Source organism: Pseudorca crassidens, chromosome 17 (genome assembly GCF_039906515.1).
Source record: "Pseudorca crassidens isolate mPseCra1 chromosome 17, mPseCra1.hap1, whole genome shotgun sequence".
NCBI lineage: Eukaryota > Metazoa > Chordata > Mammalia > Artiodactyla > Delphinidae > Pseudorca > Pseudorca crassidens.
In genome coordinates this window covers 8,211,112-8,233,731 of record NC_090312.1, presented here as the reverse complement: position 1 = coordinate 8,233,731, position 22,620 = coordinate 8,211,112, and the positions used below count along the sequence as shown (strand labels likewise).

The 22,620-nt window shown below is 46.1% G+C and overlaps 1 non-coding gene across 1 annotated transcript; it reads left to right on the top strand.

The window, feature by feature from the left end:
* The first annotated feature begins 18,915 nt into the window (after nucleotides 1-18,915).
* Nucleotides 18,916-18,988, top strand: TRNAE-UUC (transfer RNA glutamic acid (anticodon UUC)). Its single transcript has one exon. It is a non-coding gene; the product is annotated as a tRNA-Glu (tRNA).
* Nucleotides 18,989-22,620: the final 3,632 nt, after the last annotated feature.

Below are 22,620 nucleotides of genomic sequence, written 5' to 3'. Positions count from 1 at the left end.
AACTACAGAGCCCACGCGCTCTGGAGCCCGTACACCACAACTATGGAGCCCACGTGCCCTGGAGCCTGTGTGCCACAACTAGAGAGAAAACCTGCATGCCACAACTAGAAAGAAGTCCATGCGCCGCAACGAAAGATCTCACGTGTCACAACTAAGACCCGACACAGCCAAAAAAATAAATAAATAAAATAATAAAAAATAAATTTTTTTTTTTTTTAAAAAAAAGATCAACTCTGGTTATCAATAAAGCCATTCAGTACACATCCTCACAGCATTTGAAAAAGTGTTGGACACTGTCCGTGGTACTGAAAAACACAGAGGTGAGAACTCTGTGACCCTGAACGTGTGCAGCACTCACTCTAGGGGCACATGATGCCTGTCACCCAGACATCTGGGTTTGCTGGAAAAGAAATAATTATCTAGGTACAGGTTTAAACTAAAATGTATATTATAGGCATGGTGCTGTGGGTGGCCAGAGGAGGACATCCCTAGCTGGGAGGTCTGAGCCACCTGATGCAGCAGAAAACAGTTGGATAAGCCCGGAAACAAGGAGAGCAGACCATAGGAGAGAGAGTGGAGAAAGCCTCACGGTTCCCGCAACCGCAAGTCAGACAATCAAAAGAACTAAAAAGAGAAATTGCAGGACAAGTTTGAAGGACGGCACACTTGGTTGGATAGATGTGGTGGTTGATAGATCCGGTTGAAAATTTCCCTCTGATGGCTATTCCAGAAGGAAGTTTAGTGCAGCAGTTAAGAGCTGAGGTTCCAGAAGCAGACGGTGTGGTTTAAGTCACAGCTCTGCCACTCATCAGGCATGCGACCTTGAGGAAATAACTTTGCCCTTCGCTGCTTTGGTTTTCTCATCTTTAGAGTGGGGATTATAGGAGACCTACCTCCTAAGCTCATTATGATGGTTAAACGAACTAACGGATTTAAAACACTCACATAGTGCCTGACACAAAATAAAAGCTGCGACCCTGTTAGTTGTCATTACTATTATAAGGAATGTGGACTACAAAGGCAGTGCTCTTTGTTGGTTTGTTTCTGGGATGCAAAGGGATCCTGGGATTCTGGGATTGCATCTTTGTATCCAGTTACCCGTTCAGCAAGCATTCATCAAGGGCTGGCCGTGTGCCAAACACAGGTACGTGCAGCCCCTGCCCTCCGGAGGCTTATGGTGGGAGAGCAGGAAGCAGACAGGGAAGACGAGCCTTGCGGATTTGCTCCAAGTATAAAATGCATATTGGAAACAAACGCCTTGCGTTTCTCTTGGGCAGCTCCCCTAAGGCCTTCACTCTTCTCTCTCCCACGTCACGCTGCCTCCTTGCATTCTGCCCCACTCCAGGGTGAGAAGGGGGGCTGAGAGTGGGAACATGAAAATGTGGGGTGGAGGGTGTAACCAGCACTATGAAGCTTCAAGAATGTGGGCGCTCATTTCCTTCAGCAGCTTGTCTTGTCCTAGAGAATTTTTAGGAGTGGGTGTTTGCTGGATACACAGGATGGCCACTCCATGCTACCCCATTATACCACCCACCTCATAAGAAAACCACCACAGGGGCTTCCCTGACGGTCCAGTGGTTAAGACTCCAGGCTTCCAATGCAGGGGGCACGGGCTCGATCCCTGGTCGGGGAACTACGATCCTGTATGCTGCGGGGCACCACCAAAACAAGAAAAAAGAAAGGAAACCACCATAAACCCTCCCTCAGTCTGGCTTAAGAAGAGTAGATGAGGTTACCCCTTAAGCCCCCCCGGAACCTATATTCTGCAAAAATGATATAATTCATTAATTAAAGGAAAAGAGAGAGGAATATGAATACCTACACCTCGATTCAATGCTGTGATGAAGCCTGTCCTGGGTGTTTTACGGACATGGGCTCATTTAATCCTTATAACCGCCCCCGGGGTCAGTGCTGTTATCACCCTGCTGTATGGCCGAGATAACTGAGGCGCAGCAAGTCTGAGCAACTTGCCCTGGGCCACAGCATTAGCAGTAGAGGCAGGATGTGAACCCAGGCACTCGGCCCTAGGAGCTGCATGCCTAATGGCTGCAGAGAAGGCGAAGCAGGACTAAAAGAGAAGCAGCAGGAGGATAAACAGGTACCCTTTACGGAGCACTTGCCACCAGGCACCCAAACGCCAGGCGAAGACCTTAGGCGTCTCCTTTGGTCCTCAAATCAACACGATGAGGGAGGCACTATTCTTGTTCCCGTTTTACTGATGAAGAGACTGAGGTATAAGTAGGGCAAGTAACTTGTTCAAGGTCACAAGCTTCTAAGTTTGAATTCTTAACCATTGGGGTGAAGGAGAGAAAAATGGAGAAGGAAAGGGGATAACAGATGAAGCACATCTGTGTATATTTTGTCTCCCCAAATAAATGGAAAATTCCTTGAGGCTAAGAATCAATGTCTTCCATTCCTAACTGCCCCTCCCTGGCTCTTATCATGAGACTGAGCACATCACAGCTCCTTAAATTGCAATTTAAGGTGCAAAGCTCTCCTCTGTGCAGAAGCCTGGTGTTTGCACGTGAACAGCCTGCAGAAGATGCTGGTATCAGTTTGCTCCAAATAATATGCATGCTCCCCTTTTGGGTGATGAATATCTCCTCCCTTGAGATTCTTTAGTGATTCTAACCTACCAGCTAAAAAGAAGACCCAGATTTATTATTTTTGCTCGTGTCCCTAAAAAATTTTGAAAGTCCAATCCTTCTCTTTTATTATCTTCACACATCCTCCCACCTAATTCACTGAAGGAGCATAATTTGGGGTCACTTTCATGTGCCGGCCCTATCTAAAGACAGCCAGCTGCGCATGACGAAAAGGACACAGTCAGGCTGTGTCTGGCAGCCCCGGGGGGCGGTCTTAGGTCAGCAGACACACAGTGGGGGAAGTGGGCAGAGGAGAAGACAAGCTATTTAGTTCTCTCTAAATGGTCGTTGCACTTTGCAAGTACTCTTTATAAAGAACTTCTTTCAATGGAGAAAATGACATAAATTTGATATGACAAAGTAAGTATGGCGCGATCAGAAAAAAATTGCAGTTCTAGCATCTTTTATGTTTTCTGATGTAGATCTACAATTAACTCTTAGCAAAGGGAAGGATGAAAATATCATTTCATTGTCAAAGACTGACATTGTAGCCCCTGGACTATTGGTTAGCGATTAATAAGAAATAGACTTCATTTTTTGTTTTGGTCTCAGCTCAGAGTGCCTTTTTTTCTGGAGAAATAATACGATAAGCAGAAGAAATTCCTATAAGGATTTGAGGAAGCTAGCAGTAAGGGGAATATACCCAGCAAAAGTAATAAAATTAGAATAACAGAATTAAAGTTTTCTTTTAGCAGCCACCAATCTACTGATTGATTAGGGCAAGAATCATCAATGGATGTGTTTTCCAGTTACTATTGCTGCGTAGCCATTATCCCAAATCGCAGGGTCTTAAACAACCCTTTCATTTTGCCCATGTTTTGGGGATCAGGAATTTGAGATGTGCTTGTGTGGGCAGTCCTCACTTGCAGTCATTCACGTGATCACAGTCAGGTGTCAGATGGAGCTTCAGCCGTCTCTAGGGTTCAGCTGGGCTGGAGTATCCAAGGTAAATAAATCATTTGCATGGTGGCATTTGGTGTTGGCTGTCGGCTGGCAGCTTGGCTGTGCTGTTGACCAGAGTGGCTACTCACGACCTCTCCAGCATGGCAATGTCAGGTTGGCCAGACTTCCTACAGGGTGCTTTGATCTTCCCAAGGCCAACATCGCGTGAGGACAAGGCAGATGCTGCGTGACTGTTAAAGAGATAGCTTCAGAGGTCAAGCAGCAACGCCTCCCCTACACTCTAGTGGCCAAAACCAATCACAGCCTCACCTAATTCAAGGTGGAAGAATACAGACCCCACTTCCCACTGGGAGGAGTCTCAAAGACTTTGGGGGCCATATTTTATAAGCCACCACGTAGGTTAATCCCACTGTGTAGGAGTTTATTGGGGAAGAGGATATTAACACAATCTCAAAGTATTTTTCAGAGATTATCTATTTATTGGAAAAGGAAAAGAGATCCTTTTATAGTGGAGAAATCTGATACACACCACTTTAACCAAGTTAATATCACTATTAATGGGACATAATGCACTGTGTGCTTTCTAATATGCTGTCCCGAGGGGACACTTGAATCTAAACAAGAGAAAACAAGAAGATCAGGCCTAATCGAGGGATATCCTACAAAACAACTGGCCTGTGCTCTTCAAAAATGCCAGTGTAATTGCAGCAGATGCTCTCAATGCCGCCCCCCCCTCCACGTGCCATCGGCACTCCCTGTTATAGTACTTGCATTCGGAACTCCGCAGGAGGCAGGCTGGAAGGGCTGGGGAAGCTAAAACCCCTGGAGCAGCCCTCATCCAAAACAGATGCGAGCTAGGATCGGTGCCCTGCTTTCTTGTCTAGGATGGGGTGACGCGGGGGCACTTTCTACACTGTCTCCCAAAGCTCCGGCATTGGAATTTGAGCCTCAGCTGTTCATACTGGTTACTTGCTTGATAACACACTTACATTGGCTTCCTTCCCTTCCTTGTTCCACTTCCACATTCCCTAATCATACTTCCTAGAATCTCCTCCTAAATATCTACCTGCATTTGAATCCCTGTCTCAGCCTCTGCTTCTGGGAGAATCTGGTCCAACCCAGTCGTGAAGGACAAAGCAAAGACGGAGCAATCGCTCTGAATGAAAGGTGAGCGAGCAGACAAAGGGGAGCAAGAGGATGTGGTCTTGGATGGGAACCAAGCCTGGCGAGGAAAAGCTAGGAATGATACTCTCAGGAGAATGAGCAAAATATGATGGTGGGCTGCAGATGAGATAATAGTACTGTATCCATGTCCAGTCTCCTGAATTTTATAATGATATTGCAGTGGCATAAAGCTTGTTCTTGGTCCTGGGAAATGAATGATGAAACTGCACGATATCTGCAACTCATTCTCAAATGGTTTAACAAATAAGAAGAATATGAGAGATTTAAAACAAATGTGACAAAATATTAAGAACTGGGAAATATAAGTGAATAACATTTGGATGTTAATTGTTGTATTCTTGCAACTTTTCTAATCTTTTAAAATTATCTGAAAAAGTTATGACAGAGTACTAGCGATAAAAAAATGTATGGTCAATGTAATAGAAATCGGAAGGAATGGGACACGTATCAAAAAGGAGAGTATCTGTAGCTGATTTTTAAAAATGTGGCTACAAGCTTCCAGGCAGGTAAGAAATATATAGGATGATGGAAGAAGTGGAATGCCCTAAAGACATGTCCAATATTCCTCAGATTTTAGATACATCTGAAGATGTTGGGCTTATGGTGGGTTATTAAAGCAAGTCAGAAAGGAACCTAACACTCCTTGATGAGGCTGGATGATGTACATATGTCTGTCCCTTTAATGGGAATGTCTACGTGACTAGGGCTGGTAGCTTTTGCATGGATGTGAGCCGCTCTGAGTTTCACAGCGCTGGCACTGCTTCAATATTGTGAAGGTGTTATTGCCTGTTTCTGCAGAGGCTCAGAGAGACTAGGTAACTTGCTTAAGATCTCACAGCTAAGTGACAGAGCCACAGTTCAAACCCTGGTCTCGTCTGTATCGAAACCTTAACTCTTTCCATTCCTCCCTCGCAACATCCCCATTTTCCATTAAGAGGTAGAGATGCTGTGAGGCTGTGTCTAGTCTTTGGAAAGCCCAGCCTTTGGCATCAGACAGACCACCGTCCTATCATCGGTACTGACCTGCACGAACCACTGGATGGACTCCACACGGCAGCCCTATGTCCTTGGATAAACGGAGAAGGAGGCTGATGGGAAATGCTCCGGTGTGCATGGCTGGTGTGAATTTACATCCCCCTCCTCCCTTCTTAAGAATGTCGTGTGGCCGCTGGAGAGTTCTCCAGGCTCGCCCAAGGTTCTTGGTGGACCGCATGCTCGCCGGGAGTCAAAACTTCTACCAAGAAAAGCTAATCTGAATTTGAATTTGAATCACCAGAGGTTTAAAGTATTTTATTGCTTTATACAACTCAGAGTAACCTTATCAATCTAACCTCCTAATTTTTAAAGATGAGGAAACCGCGGCCCAGGGCAGAAGGATGCCTTGGTTGCAGCAGCAAACTTATTAGCAGAAGAGGCAAACCCAGAGCCATTAGACAACCCGGTGCTGATTCCTCTGGGAGATTCGCTGGCATTCCCAGGCTGCATTTTTCTTTATTTTTATAAAACCATGTTCTTCCCGTTTTACTGAAATAGAAATGCTCCGACAAGCTTGGAGATGTTAATAGACCATCTGAGAAAGCTGGCATCAAATGCAGACGAAAATCTAAAAAAGGACGGTTGGTGCTCCTGACTTCTTTGTCCCTTCAGTGTAGCTGACGTGTTTCCAAAGGACAGACTCAGGAAGGAGTTCACATGGTGTGAAGACTCATGGCGAGTCAGACCTGCTAAAGCAGTGAGAGTGGGAACCGGGCGGCCAAAGACACCTTGGACAGAATAAATCTCCCTGAACCTCAGGAAAATAGAAACCAAAGCCCAAGAGAAACAGAGGACATCTTCATGCAGAGCCTTACCACATCAGAAGAAACCAGATATCTGAGGGTTTGGAAGAATAAGAATATATTGTATGAGCAGGGTAGAAAACCTCCAGAAAAGAAGCATGCCCAGATTTGCACGTGTGGAGGAGGGAGTGGTGAGAGAAAATGTGCCTTTCCTACAACTGATCCGGCAGAATTTCATCTGCCTAGTTTTTAAAATGATATCCCCCCAAATTCTCATTTGCTTAATTATAAAAAGATGTGTGCCTACATGCATGTGTATAACGTGTACTGGTGTATGTGTGTATACATATGTATATATGTATGTGTGTGTAGTATGTGTGTGAGTGTGTATTGTCTCTAGACCCTTACTTTTATTCCCTATACATTTCTTCTCTCCCCTATGAGCTATAGGTCTGGAGACTAGACATAAAGCCCTTGCAGTAGGAATCTAGTGTTCTTTCCCTTCCCACTTGGGCTTAGTAAGATGAGATGCATATTTATATTCGAAAGAAGTCCAATCAGAAAAATAACTCCGAAATTACCCATTATTTGGCCCAGATTCATACACCTGGGCATTAAAGCAGTGCTGAAACTGATTTCCAAGTCACCACTGACGAACACTCCTTAGACAAAGTGACCAATGCCCGTAGAGTTCAGAATATGGATGTCTGCACGACAAACGGGCAAACTCTAGGTCTAAAACCCATCCACAACCCTCTGCATTGGTCCTAGGAGGTGGTGGTGTTTAGAATGTGCAGCCGTGCTTGGAGGGATGATGAGTTTTACGAAGCAATCATCAAATCGACGTGCTATCTGGCTCCATCAGATGTGCCAACATGATTGATGTTTGCCCATCAGTGGAGTCAAGATCTGATCTGCTGGCCCAGCAGTGTAATCAAAACATAACCTACTCTGGGCCCCAGGACCTGATGAGAAACTTAGTAGGGGGCTGTTTTTATTATCGTTATTATTCTTCCAAGGGGCCTCTCTGACTATTGAATTATAAGTGATTTCTCTTGCAGTTTATTGCAATTTGCCACTTTGCTCCTCATGTCAAAAATCCAATATAATTTTCAGCCAAAAAATAAGGTACTACATTATGATAATGGCATCAGCATTTCATCCAACAGCAGCAACTAAATACATTACTTACCACATTTCAGAGGAAGTCATGATAAATTTGAAAAGTTGCCCTTTTGGAAATATTGAACTTAAATCTTTGGATTATCATCTAGGTTTGGGAAAAGGCTCCAGTCTGGCCTACTGCAGACGAGGGAGTCTTTTTAGAGAATGGCCAGGACTGCCTCACACTCACAGATAGGTCAGGATAGGGATAATAAGAATTAGCTGGAAGGAAGTTTACAATCTGGGTAGCGGCCGCTCCAAATCCCACAGTCACTGGCTTTGAAGAGCCATCTGTCTGGAACCGATTGGCTCAGAGACCTGGCACACAGAGATAATGAATCCAAGGTCACAGGGTCAAGTTCATGTGCGTCTGAGCCAACTAGCTTGTGCAGGGTAGTAAAGAACCATGAGTCCACAGCTGCTGGACACTCTCCAGCCCCACTGGCTATGTGTGCATACAGCACAGGCTGCCAAGAAGAAAAATGGCAGGAGCTGCTTCATTCAATTCAGAAAGCTTTATTTGAGCACTACTTGAACAAGATTATGCTCCCCCACCTAAGTGGAGTTAGCAAGTTAGCAAGGTCTGATCCCAGCCCGCAAGAAACTCAGTCTGGCAGTTGAACCAAAGAGTAAGACTAGTCAATTCTCATGGAGCTAGAATAAAGGAAGAAACAGATGCTGTATAAACAAGGATGGGAGAGACAGTATCTTACAGTGGAGGCTGCCAGGACCAGGTGGTATATTAAAAGGGCCCCTGGGACTTCCCAGGTGGCACAGTGGTTAAGAATCTGCCTGCCAATGCACGGGACACGGGTTTGAGCCCTGGTCCGGGAAGATCCCACATGCCGCGGAGCAACTAAGCCCATGCACCACAACTACTGAGCCTGCGCTCTAGAGCCCGCGAGCCACAACTGCTGAGCCCACGTGCCACAACCACCGAAGCCCACGCACCTAGAGCCCGTGCTCCGCAACAAGAGAAGCCACCACAAGGAGAAGCCTGCGCATCGATCACCACAACTAGAGAAAGCCCGCGTGCAGCAACGCAGCCAAAAAAAAAAAAAAAAAGGTCTTCACGATAATTATTCTTTCACCAAGAAGAATCAGGAAGTGAGTTTGGGGTAAATATATCCCCAGGTGTTTCCTTGAACAGTGACCTCAGATCTCTCCACTACAAGTCTCTACTTCTTTCAAGGAAGTCTTCTCTATACAACTCCACCCCCTTCCAGTTTCAGTAACCCCTCAACTTTCTTCTCCCATCGTACTCTAGAGATGATGTTTTATTGGCTTGGCCAAAAAATTCATTCGGGGCTTTTCTGTAAGATGTTAGATGTTACAGAAAAACCCGAACGAATGTTTTGGCCAACCCAATACTTTGGGTCCCCCACTGAAGCACACTCTAACCAGGAGTCAGCAAACTTCTCTAGTAAATATATTCCCCTTTCCAGGTCATACTGTCCCTGTCACAACTCTTCAACTTACTCTGTCCTTGTAGCATGAAAGCAACCATAGATAAAACATAAAGGAAGTGACATGGCTGTGCCCTAATAAAACATTATATACAAAACCAGCTAACAGACTGGATTTAGCCCGTGAACTATAATTTGATGCTTTAAGCAATGGGCTGAAGAGAAAGCAGTTTATTGTTAGTGCAAAAGGAACACAAGAGAGGAGGAACACGATACAGGGAAAGAAGAGTGGCCAGTAAGGATTGTGTTTCCAAGCCAGCTTCTAATGTGGGCTATTAGAGATTAATCCTCTGGATAAGCTATCGAAAATGACAGAAAAACAATCTCAGGATTATCTTGGCAAAGAGGCAAGAGAGCTGAGGTATTTATACTCCCACATGCATTAATCATAGTTTAAGGGCTTTCCTTGTGAGGACATAATTCCCAGGAAATTCCAACCCACCAGATTCTTAGGCAAACTGGGTTTTTCCACCTTTGACAAAATATACAGACGCTGGCCATTGGAAGTCAGGCTGCTTGCAGCGAATAGAGGTAAGGATCCGAGGGAATGGAGTGAGCACAGACAGGGTCTGTGCCAGCCCATTTCTTGCACAACTCAGATCCGGCCATGCCTCACACTAAGTTGACTCAATCTTAAAACTAATTCTTCAGAAGAGTAATGAAAATGTCTTAAAAGAAGAGAGTTAGTGGGGTGCTGGGCCAGGTGCAGTCTTCACTACTACAGCTGAGCCCAAGGCCATAGTTGATACTCATCATGTCCCTCCTCTACCATCCATTCTAGGCTTCTCTCATCAGCCAGCACTTTTGCTGATCTAGGTTTCTTGCCAAATGGGTTAACTTAACCTTAGCATTTCTCTAATCATGGCCATGTACTCTGAGAACAAAATCTTTCATGAAATAAAATGGTGACACTATAAAGAAATCTCTCAGCACACAGTAGGTGCTCAAAATTGCCAATTCCTTACCTTCAAATTGTACCCACACGTGAAATCAATGTGATGAGTTTATTTCACAACAAAATAGAGCATTTTAAAAATTTTGAAAGGCTTCTTCTGCCTGATTTCATATGCTAACGTGTTCTTGCCAAATCCAGCTGTTGGCTCATCAAAAAGAGCTCTAATGAGTGTCGACTCTCCTGACGCTTCCCTAGGAGATACCGTAGCATGCCACTTGAAAAAAGCAGCAGCGCTGGCGGCTGCTGGAGCCCAAAGCCAAAGAAATGATCCTGAGTCCAGAGGCAATTTCCTCTCTGTTGTATTATCTGCCCTTCTCATTAGCTGCCCGATAGAGTGGGACTCCACAGGCGAGAATAGTTCTTGCCCTGGCATTATTGACTTTTCAGAACCTCAAGGCTTTTCCAAACAGCATATTTGCAGGCTCATTTCATTTCCTGCCTTTGCTTCAGCAGTCTGGAAAGACAGGAGAATGCTCTCCATCCTTTGTCCCGGAGGGCTTGGAGAGGCCATGCCAGCCAAGTTGATGTCAATCTCTTTGGCAGGCCCATGATGGAGGGAGGACCTCAGAGTCCATTGGTGCCAAATGGGTCCATGCACAGCTGAGGGTGGAATCAGCTTTTTCTGGCTCCTCACGCTGGATGAGGGGAAGGAAACCATCAGGAAAGAGTCGGCCAAAGTGAGAGTCTGCAGGAGAGAAAAGGCTTCTCTCCCGGCCCTCTCCTCAGTCCAACAAGGGAGCTGTGGGAGAGGCTTGCAGCTAAGTATCAGACTGGGGTCTCATTTAGGAAGGGGTTCCAGAGTTCAAGAAGAGACCATTGGACAATTCACCCCATAAGGAGGCAGCACAGTCCAGAATCCTGGGCTGTCCCTGCTTCTCCCCTCTGCCAACTGCAAAACCTGGGCCACTCACATCCCTTAGGGCCCAGTGTCCTCACCTGTAGGAAGAATCATTAATGCATGCCCTGACTATATCACCAAGATTCTTGGCAAAGACACAGAACTAGGATCATAGATGTTAAATTCTTTCGTAAACTGTAAAACACTTGGTAATTGCCATCCGTTAGGATGAGCCTAGGTGTGTCTTCAGGGAAAGAATCTACAGTCAAAAGTCTTGGGTTTGAATTCTAGCTGCATTTCCAATTAGTTAGAAGACATCAACACTCAGCCTCAATATTCTATTTTGGAAAATTAAGTAAGTAACTCCTCCTGCAGAGGTCTGCAATGGAGCTTAAGTGACCATGACTGGAGTTATGTAAGGGAAAGGATAAACTGCTATTTACCTGTGTCCCAAGCACTGCCTCTAGAAGATAAAGCAAGAGAGTATAAGACAAAGAAAGGTGGTTCCTGAATGAATGAGCAACATAAAGTGGAGTAATGTACCTAAACACTAACAATCATAATAATAATGACAATGGTAACAACGAATTCTATTAAGCTAGGCGCCGTCCTAGCCAGTTCACTCGTATCATCATAGCTAATCCTCATAGCAACTATACGATAGTTCTGTTATCAGGCTGATTTTTCACATGAGTAAAGCAAGGCTTTAAGGAATTAAGTAGCTTCTCCAAAGTCACCCATGTAGTCCCTAGAAAAGCCAGGATTCAAAACCACGTCTCTGACTCTAGAAACCAGATTCTTGTACAGACAGATGTGCACATACACAGGCACGACCAGAAAGGGCACAGGGCTTCATGAGCGAGCACACCGGAGAGGAAGGGTTAGCACTTACCGAGTGCACGCACGCATTCCATATCTACTAACCACATGATCTTGGTGTGATTATTATCCCTGTTCCACAGATGAGAAAATGGAGGAATGGTGAGGTTGAATAACTCACTGCAATATTAACACCGAGTAAGGGGCAGAGCCAAGATTCGAACCCAGGCAGCCTGGCGCCAGTCCCTGCTCCGTCCACCCCGCGCACTGCTTCACAGACACAAACAGTCACACGTGGAGCAGTGCATGCACGCCCGCCTGTGCACACACACACGTGCACACACACAAGACTTCTAATCATGAGACCCTTCTCCTCTTCTGCGGGGCCCTCGCTGACATGCAAAGGAGATGGAGAGCCCCACTGTCATGGTCATGAGTGGACCCCTTCTGGTTCCGGGAGATCAGAGGCCCCTGGCAATGGGAAACTGCAGAAGGGAGGGTACTGGGTCCATCCAGAAAGGCTGTGCTGGGCCACAAGCCTAGAATTCTGAAGAGTCTGCTGTCGCTTTGAGTTTCTTCCACGTTCACAGAAGAATAAAGAAATGTGAGCCACGGGCCTCGCTCAGCATCTCCTCAGGAGCCACCAGGCTTTGCTATTCTAGGTGGCTTGTGGCATATCAGCAGTTTCTCTTTGCACTAGAAAAACATCCCACCTTCGGGGGCGGGGGCGCCTTCTCAACTCAGAGGCCTTTAGTGACTTCAATGAGGAAGAGAAAGAACTTATATTTCTGCAGAGCGAACAGGGAGTCTTAGAGGGGGGAAGAAAAGAAGACGCCAGCGGCTGGAAGCGCAGAGGGACAGAATGCACACAGAAGCACGCGCAGCACCGCGACATGACACATCTACGGGGTCTTCTGTCTCCAGAGCACCCCATTTCCACAACCTCCACCTCCATCACCCCAAATCGCTCCTCCCCACAGCACCCCGGTCACAGCTCTGCAGAAAACCCTCACCGCCCTTCCAACGCCCTCAGAAAAAACAAAACTCCTTCGGCAGGGCTTACAAGGAGCTGCCTGGGTTGGCCCTGGCCAAGCACGTGGCTCTCGTCCCCTGCACATCGGGCACCTCCTACCTCCACGCTAAACTGGTCCCCGGCAGAGCAGCTGCAGCCCTCACGCCAGCGTCCGAGCTGCTCCGCCTCCGCCCAAAGCGCGTTCCTCCTGACCCTCCGTGCACCCTCTGTCTCACAAATCACATCTGCTCATCAGGATTTGGTTCAAACATCTTCACCTCCCCAGAACCCAGCACCCCACACGTGCGCACACCTCCCTGAGTCTGATTTCAGATCCCTCCTCGGGATCCCCTAGCAGCCTGCACGGTCCCCCTTTCAGAACACGCCCCTCACTGTGTTATAATCACTGATGCAACCAAACTGTGGGCAACTGCAGGACCAGGACCTGCTCACCCCGCACACGGGCCCCGCACGCACTGCGCACTGAACAAACGCCTACGGATTACCCTAATTTACGCTGTTGTTAGAATCAAGTGAGATGACGACATGGAATATTTGGTGACTTGAAAATAACTATATAAGCTAAACGTTCTACTTCTAATGGCTAACGAGATAAAGGGAACTTTGCCCAAAGCCTGTTTGAAAGGCATCTCTGATGAAAGAAATGTCAGACAATTTTAAAATGCTGTTTCTTATCAGCAACACTGTTTATAATGGAAAGGTTTTTAAAATTTGTATATATAGGTGTGCTTTTGTTTTTATTTTTATCCCTGCCTTATTCCAAAATAAAAAGAAGATTTTGAGGCAGCTTTTTAAGGCGTCACCACGTTTCTCACCACCCCAATCTTGCCCAAAGGGTAAAAATATCACATTGCCTGAATCTTGGAACGTTCAGGAATAATTTTGTTTGAGAGTTTTGCTGACTGGGGTCCACAGTGCTGAGAGATCTCAGCGGGCCAGTGGCAGGTAACCCCAGGATCTACACCTGGCCCAGGCTGTGGAGAGATTTGAAAATGGTGAAACCTGAGCCGTTGAATCCCTCTTGGAAAGTGAGAGGTCAGACCAGCGTAGACACTCGAAAGGTGTTAGTTTTATCAGAACTTACTGTGTACTCTGTATTAAAGGCTTTCCATGCATATTCTTGTCTAAATCTCAGCAGAAGGAAGTCCAAATGGTTCCCCATTTTGCACCTCAAGACCCGTCTTTCAGCAAGCTCTACCAGCTGGCCCAGCCTCAGGGCCGGAACCACACCCAGGACCCTCGGCCCCATGTGTGAGGCTCTGAAGCACTGTGCCAAACGTCCTCCCTGGTCTGTTTCATCTCACCTCTGACATCTGCCCTGAGATGTGAGCTATGACTACAAGGCAGCCCGCAAAAGGCAGGACTGAAGGTCAAAGCCGCCCCCAGGTGCAGGAGAAAATCTGAAGGGGAACAGCCGTCACAGAGTAGGTGGTAGGGAAAGAACAGGCTTCGGGTTCAGAGAAACTCAGGTCCAGATCCTGGCCTCTCCAAAGGAGCACCAAAACTGGGCAATAAGAATGTCTGGGCTTTTATTTCCTCACCTGTACAAATAAAATTTTAAAAAGCAATTTTAACCATCCTCGGTCTATAAGGATTGGTTAAGTCTGGCATTTCCAGCACAGTTCACACAGGAGGACCTCGAATTACACTGGCTTTCTTGGTGAGGGCAGGTTACTCAGCCCAGACGCTACTGACGTTTGAAGCTGGCGAATCTTTGTTGTAAGCAGCTGTCCTGTGCGTTGCACGGCCGTAAGCAGCAGCCCTGGCCTCCACCCATGAAGTGACAGTAGCATCACCCCAGCTGTGACAACCACAAATATTCCAGACATCGCCAAATGCCCCTGGGACGGGGCAAAGCCACCCCTGGAAGAACACCGCTGGGTTCGATGGGAGTCAGAGGAAAGGCAGTGGCCCTTGAAGCCAAAGTTACAGACTTCAAAAGGTGAAGGCCCCCTGCCAGTAAGTCTCACTTATCATTGCCGCTCCTGGAAAAGCCACTGCTGGGCACGGGGAGGGCTATTTGTGTGTATCAGGTTGGCTAAGCCGTAGTCCCAGATATTCAGTCAAACCCAAGCCCCTGTGTTGGTGGGCAGGTATTGCACAGATGCCATCAAAACCCCCTGAACAGCTGACCTGAAGAAAAGGAGTTTGTCCTGGATAAACTCAGTGGGGGAGGGTGGGGGGAGGGGAGGGGAGGGGACGAATGAACCAGTGGGAAGGAAGGCCTGAAGGGTAGGGCTGAGGTTTCCCCAGGCGAGAAGAACTTCTGCCAGTGGATGAGAGCTGCAGCCTGTGCTTGTGGGTTTAAGCCTAAAGTAATCCGCCCGTTCTAACGTCCCGCCCTACCGACTTTGCACTTGCTTAAGCCAGCCAATCACACAAGCCAATTCTCTGTAATGAATTTCTAGATAGATAGATAGATAGACAGGTACACACATATATAATATATACACATCTATACACATATAACCTATATACACATATATACTATATATAGATGTATGAATATACATATATATCTACGTGTGTTTCTATACCTATGTGTGTGTGTGTGTGTGTGTGTGTGTGTGTGTGTGTGTATCCTTATTCTGCTTCTCCAGTGGACCACTGAATGATACAAGGCTAGCAAACCACATAAAACTTTGAGGTTGAACTTCATTCCCGTTGAATAAAGGGCAGCCCTGCAGGACTTGAGTGCTCTCACATTCAGGTTGTCATTCCCAAAGGAATCCTGACATCTTTTCTGACAGCTGTGCAGATATGGACTGGATTCCAACTTCAAGCAGCTGTGTAATTATGTGCTTGGTACTTAACCTCTCTGATCCTCTATGGACTCATCTATAAGCCTCTTGGGGTTGTAAGAATCCAATGAGAAAATATGTGGAGTGCCTAAAAAAATATGGCATTCTTTACGTTAGATACACATAGACGTTGAAAAGATTTTTGCAATCTTCTAAAATATATAAATTACAATAAAAAATAAGGTTTATTAGTGCATCCTGGTTTTTTTTTTCCTGGTAATTTTGAAAGAAGTATTCATGTTCTTTTTAACTTAGTCACAATATAAAAGGAGATAAAGATACTTATAGAAATGCCCTTATCGAAGAGGATGACACACATTTTAAAGAGGTCACAGTAGTGTCATGTGAAGCATTTAGGATCCATTAAAAGGTCTAAGTATTTGACTGAGGCAATAAAACATCAATAGTCTCTTTGTTCGTTGAGATGTCAGCCTTTAGAATATTCCATATAAAGTTCTATTGATTATGGATCTGGACTCATTTGCATTTTAAATGTCTCTCTCTGGCTGGTCTGCGGCAAACAGAGTGCAACGTAATTGCTGTTAATCCTCCAGGCACACGGGGTGGTGGGAGTGGTGTAGACAGAGAGGAAGGGAGTGCACAGGATACAGGAATTGATGGAAAATGCGGTGGGGATTCATTCAGGTTTAGGCAGTTGTGAGAGTGCCAAGAAGCAAAGAAGAAAAATGAGGAGGAAAACAACATATTTTAAAAAGAAAATAACAGATTGATTTACGCTGGTGGAAGTGTCTGGGAGAGAGGTCCACAGAGGGACTTGGATGGCAAGGATGCAGACTGCAGAGCGTCCTGGGCGGACCTGGATGGCAGCATGTACCACTATATTTTAACCATCCATTCGCCTCAGCTCTGGGCTGTGAACACCTTGAGGGCGGGGCCATGTCCTTCCACCATGGTGCCCAGCAGACCTGTGCACACTCTCCATGACCACTGGGTATCAGAAGGGCTCCACTGGTCAGTGAAGCCTGCAGTGAGCTGCTTGGGCTCTCGTGCTGGTCCTCGCTCCAGGCCACCACTCCAGGCCCTGAGGAAGACTGGCCAAGACGAGGCCAAGGTCCTCGCTGGACCAACACTTTGCAGGCAGGTGACCTAGACAGGGAGGCGCAGTCATGCGGCCAAAGAAGTGTCAGGTTCCAACGTTGGAGATTTTGTTCGCTCTTGGGAACAAAACAGAACCCGGGCATAGGACCAGAGCCACGGGCCAGCCTCAGAGGCCAGGGGCCCAGGGAAGGGGGCGTGGGGTCCTTGAGGGCCAGGGCTGGGTGCAGAGATGGGGCAGAAGTGCACTAGAGAAGGCTGCTTCCGAGCCATGCCTCCAATTACAGTCACTCATTATTCACGGACTCTGGATTTGTGAATTCGCCTGTTCACTAAAAACATACTTGTAACCTCAAAGGCAATACTTGTGGAGCTTTGGGGGTCCTCTGTGGACATGTGCAGAGCTAAGAAAAATTTGAGTCACTCGATGGACAAGTTCCCAGCTGAGATGGGACCAGGAGATGCTCTGCCTCATTTCAACTCACGCTGCAGCCTACTCAGTGCTACATTGTCCATATTTGGGGGCTCTTTGGAGGTGATTTCGCTGTTTAAGATGCACCCCCCCAGCATAGGCCCAAAGTGCTGTCTGATGTTCCTAAGCACAAGAAGGCTGTGATGTGCCTTATGTGTGTGATAAGCTTTGCTCAGGCATGAGTCCTGGTGGCTGTAAATCCAATGTTAATGAATCAGAAATCTGTATTAAAGTGTCTTTAAACAGAAACACACAAAAAACAGAGCTACAGACTGACTATTTGATGACAACAATGTGACCAGAGGCTCCCAGGAAGCTAACCCTGAACGTCCCGTAGGAACAGTGGCTCAGTATTTGCTAGTGCGGTGTTCACAGCGACTCTGTAACACATATCTCCTGAGAAGAGTGAGAACTGGCTGTACCTCATCGCCTGGGATGAGGCTGCACGGACAGGCTCTGAGCTAGACAGGAACTCCAAGAGTGGATTTTCCCATTAGGGTGCGTTTCTCTCCCTGCTCCAGACTTCTCATCATCCGAGGGGCAGCAGCCTATACGAATTCATAACCTCCTGTCTTCCGCAGCCAAGGCAGGGAGATGCCAGCTCAGGCAGGAGAGAATACCCGGCAGGTAACAATTAAGAAAAGCAGACTTAAATTCCCCATCCCTCGGGCAGAGAGAGACGGTACAGCAGTCACAACACAATTATTGTCCTTGCCTCTTTGGGATTATTATATGGCTCAATCATAACAATAAAAAGAAGCTATTCCTGGCCCAAACTGTCTGCAGAGAGATGGCCTCAAAGAAGCAAAGCTACTTCTGTGCCCTCAGAGGAAGCCACGTTATGTGAAAGCTCCGGGGGAAGGCAGAGGAGCCGCTACTGGCGCAGAGCAAAGAGCAGCCTCCCAGGCCCCAGGACCTGGGACGACTTTGAGACAATTTCAGCTTTATCCCCGCCACGGCAGAGGCACATCTCAGTGCCCTTTTAGCTCCTTTCCCAAAGACAATTTAGTAACGTCAGGAGCCGGATCTGTCTTTTTTATGATCGTATAAATAGCAGACATCCAGGGCTGGCCTTCGCTCTTGTTCTCTCCAAATACGAAATTAGCTTCCGCGGGAGAAAGCAAATGTAAAGCCATACCTTACTGTTTCTATAAAAACTGGGAGAATCAAGAGCAGGGTCTGTTCAACCTGGAATTTCAAAGGCAGAGACAGACGCGGGCAGGCTGCAGGAAGGGACCACTCATTAGCTCATGTCTCCTGCCCAAAGCTCGTAAACTAGACTCTACCTTTGTGACTATTCTCACATCATGGGATCTTGATTATTTTCTTATTGGAAATGAGTAACGATGACTCCTCAAGGTTCTAAAGAGGCTCTGAGGACTGAAGACTCATCTCTCCGTCTTTGCCCCCATCCTGCCCCATCGGGGGTTTTTTGGAATAAGGGTCTGATTGTTTCGAGGAGCCAGCATTTCTGGAAGCAGTGAAAGGCCAGCTTTATCAAGCTCCTGTCTGTAAATCAGAAAGGTCCAGGGGTAATCCGTGTGACTCCTTGCCTGAAGACAGAAGGCCTGAATGCTTTCATTCATGCATTCATTCATTTCATAAGCAGATATTCAGCACCAACTACGTTATTGGTACTGTGCTGAACACTGGAGATGCAACCAACAGAGAAGCATCGCCCCTGCCTTGAGGGAGCTCACGGCTGACTCAAGGCGAAAGGCATTTGAGAAGACTGTTGCCATCCAGTATGGGGGCTGTAGGATAGGATAGGTGCTTTTGAAACATGTAAGGAGAGGGAATTCCCTGGTGGTCCAGCGGTTAGGACTCTGCACTTTCACTGCAGAGGGCCCAGGTTCAATCCCTGGTCAAGGAGCTAAGATCCCACAAGCCCCGAGGCAAAGCCAAAATAAATAAATAAATAAACATGGAAGGAGGGCACTCAACCCAGCATCGAGTGATCAGGGAAAACTTCCCAGAGAAAATTAAATTGAAGCCCAAATAATGGATATGAGCTGATCAGGCAACCTATCACAACACAGGAGAGGGTGAGAGAGAAGCCGGCGTGTTCCCAGAATTTTGTCAGTTTGGCCCATGGAGTGTGAGAGGGGGAGTGGTGAAAATGAGAACAGAGAGGCAAGTGGGGGCCAGATCATGCAGAATCTAAACCCTAGCACCCAGTTACAAAATTTTTTTTCTCGTGAAAAGAACTTTGAAGATCTACTCTCTTAGCAGCCTTCATATATACAATACAGTCTTGTGAACCAACCTTATTGCGGTTAGTTCGTCACATAAGGTATACATATATCAAATCAGTATGTTGTACACTTAAAACTAAAATATCGATTATATGTCAAATAAATAAATAAATAAAAATTAAAACCTAGAACCCATACTCAGTGCAGATTCCCGAATTCCCCTGCAGGAGGCCAGGTTAACTTTTCCAGGGCTAATCAGGTGTCCTGTGGTCCTGGCCCACTCCCTTTCTTGTCAAATCACTGTTCCCTGCTAGGTCTAGGAGCACCTTATGGCTCAGACATTACAGAGAAAAGACAAGAAAGATGAACACCTCTTGGGCTATTCGTGCAATAAGGTGAAGGCTGTCTGCCCAGAGAAATACATAATTTATATAAGAAAACAAATTTCACAAATTAAAAAAAAATACCATTTGTAACTGCATGAAAAATATTAAATACCTAGGAATAAATCTATTGAAAAGTGTGCAAGGCCTTGACACTGAAAACTTATCTGGAGAAAAATTAAAGACCACCTCAGTAAATGGACAGAGATATTCCACGTTCATAAATTGGAAGACTCAATATAGTTATCGATTTTTTCTAAATTGGTCTATAGGTTCAATGAAATCCAGTTAAAATTCCAGCAAGCCATGTGTGTAGTATGTGTGTGTGTGATTGTGTGTAAACTGACAAGGTGCTAGCAAAATTTATGTGATAATTAAAGGACCTAGAATATCCAAAAAAAAAAGATGAACATCTTTAAAAAAACAAAAACAATGGGCTTCCCTGGTGGCACAGTGGTTGAGAGTCCGCCTGCCAATGCAGGGGACACGGGTTCGTGCCCCGGTCCGGGAAGATCCCACATGCCACGGAGCAGGTGGGCCTGTGAACCATGGCTGCTGAGCCCGCGCATCCAGAGCCTGTGCTCCGCAACGGGAGAGGCCACAACAGTGAGAGGCCTGTGTACCGCAAGAAAAACAAACAAACAAACAAACAAAACCCTCAAGCCTATTTGTGTGCTGATCTCAGGCTCTGTAAGAGCACTGGTGACTCAAGTCACAGAGTTTCCTCCCAAGATGAGGCTCCGCTTATCATCTGATCATGGACCAATTGGGGGTGAGCAATCTGCTGAACTGGATGACGAGGATTCTTTGTAACAAATGCCAACCTAACATCAAGTTTTTGGGGTCGTGACTCATGACAGAAACACAGAGAAACAACAGCTGCTCAAACAAAGAGGCAGCCTGCATCTCCTGCCCACGTGGAAGATGCAAAAACTGACCTGAAAGTCAGGCCAACTGTGCCTTCCATCATGGCAGCAGAGCTGAGAGCTCCTTTACACTCCTGGTCTTGGCCCCTGGGGTTAATCCCGCTGGAATGTCCTTTCCCTACCTGTCCACTCAGCAAACCTGCAGTTCTTTGTGGCTCAGTACAAAGTGTCCCCTCTGTGGCTCTCCCAGCCCCTCTACTCTCTCGTGTGGAATCAGTTGCTCCCTTAACCGGGCTCTGCAGCATTTCACTGTGACCCATAAGGTAGCATGTAGAATCATGTTTCAATCTGTAACTTCATGGAGGCTCCAGGAATAATCACGTCTGTTCATCTTCAAATTCTCAGTCCCTAAAAGAGTACCTAGTGAGTGATGAGTTCTAAAGCAATATTTGCTGAATGGAAAAAAAAAGGAGGCAAAAGAAGAATTCGGACGGGAAGTTATGAGCTCTGGTAACATGAGTTTAGAACTAGAATTTGTCAACTGCCACATACCAGGGGTTTACTCCCATTAACCTATCAAATGCTCCTCTCAACAAACTATGCATAGGGTTGACACTTTCATTATGAAAATGAAGAAGTCGAGGTTTGGAGGGTATACACAACTTGCGCAAGGTTGAACCAGATTCAAATCCAGATCTGTCTTGACCCCCAAACCTATGCTCTTTCTGCTAATCTGTTTTGATCTCAGGGACACAGAAACTAAGATTTCCCTCAGGTTAACATCTCTGTCATTGGCTGCTGCAAGCATTCTGTCTAGAAAAGTCGTGCAAAAGACCAACTTGGTCGAAATTTTAGGAGCAAGAAAGAGAAATCATGCTCAATGCAAACTATTATATATAGAATGGATAAGCAACAAGGTCCTACTGTAATAGCACGGGGAACTATACTCAACATCCTGTGATAAACCATAATGGAAAAGAATAGGAAAAAGAATGTATATATATATATATATATATATATATATATATATATATATAACTGAATCACTTTGCTGTACAGCAGAAATTAACACATTGTAAATCAACTGTATTTCAATAAAATAAATTTTAAAAAAAGAGACAGTAATCAGGCTCCATTGCTTGCTATCACGTATTCAAATACGTAAGCTGAATCTTTGGATGTTTCCACCTCCCAGTGGAACATAAGCTAACCCTACTCCCTCACCCTGTCAGGTTTCCTAAAAGATGCTGCACAGTTTAGGCTCCTGCTAGTTTAGGCAGAGGAGCAAAAATCCCCAGAGAAAGCAATAGGGCCAGCAGTTTTCTCTAAGGGGAATTCTTTTCATACTGGAGAGCAATCAGAGCTATCCTCTCAGTGAGGAATTTCCTCCAGAATTCAGCCCAGAAAAGCAGCAGGCTTTTCCTTCTGAAACTGACATTCCAGAATTATTCATTTTAGCTATTGTAATTACGGCATCTCTCTTAGGCATAGCATGAAAAGCTGGTAAAGCATAATTATTCCTCTTAAATTTCATGCTCTTTGAACAAGTAGATTCTTGTGGAAGGACGAGTGGAACCTCATTTCTATAGATCAGCTCTTGGAATTAGTTAACCCATAAAGTTGAGCATATTTATATTATTGAAAGATCCAAAATGCATAAAATTACTTATATGAAAGCACATATGCACACGTGTGTACACACACACATACACACAATCTGGGTCACAAGTCCAAACAATGATAAGGCGGGCCAGTCATAAAAACTCAGAGGAGAGGCTTCCCTGGTGGCGCAGTGGTTGAGAGTCCGCCTGCCGATGAAGGGGACACGGGTTCGTGCCCCGGTCTGGGAAGATCCCACATGCCACGGAGCGGCTGGGCCCGTGAGCCATGGCCGCTGAGCCTGCGCATCCGGAGCCTGTGCTCTGCAACGGGAGAGGCCACAACAGTGAGAGGCCTGCGTACCGCAAAAAAAAACCCAAAAAAACCCCCCCAAAAAAACCTCAGAGGAACTCACTCTGTAAGAACTGTGATGAGCTGGAGAACAAATGACCTTCTGGAGGC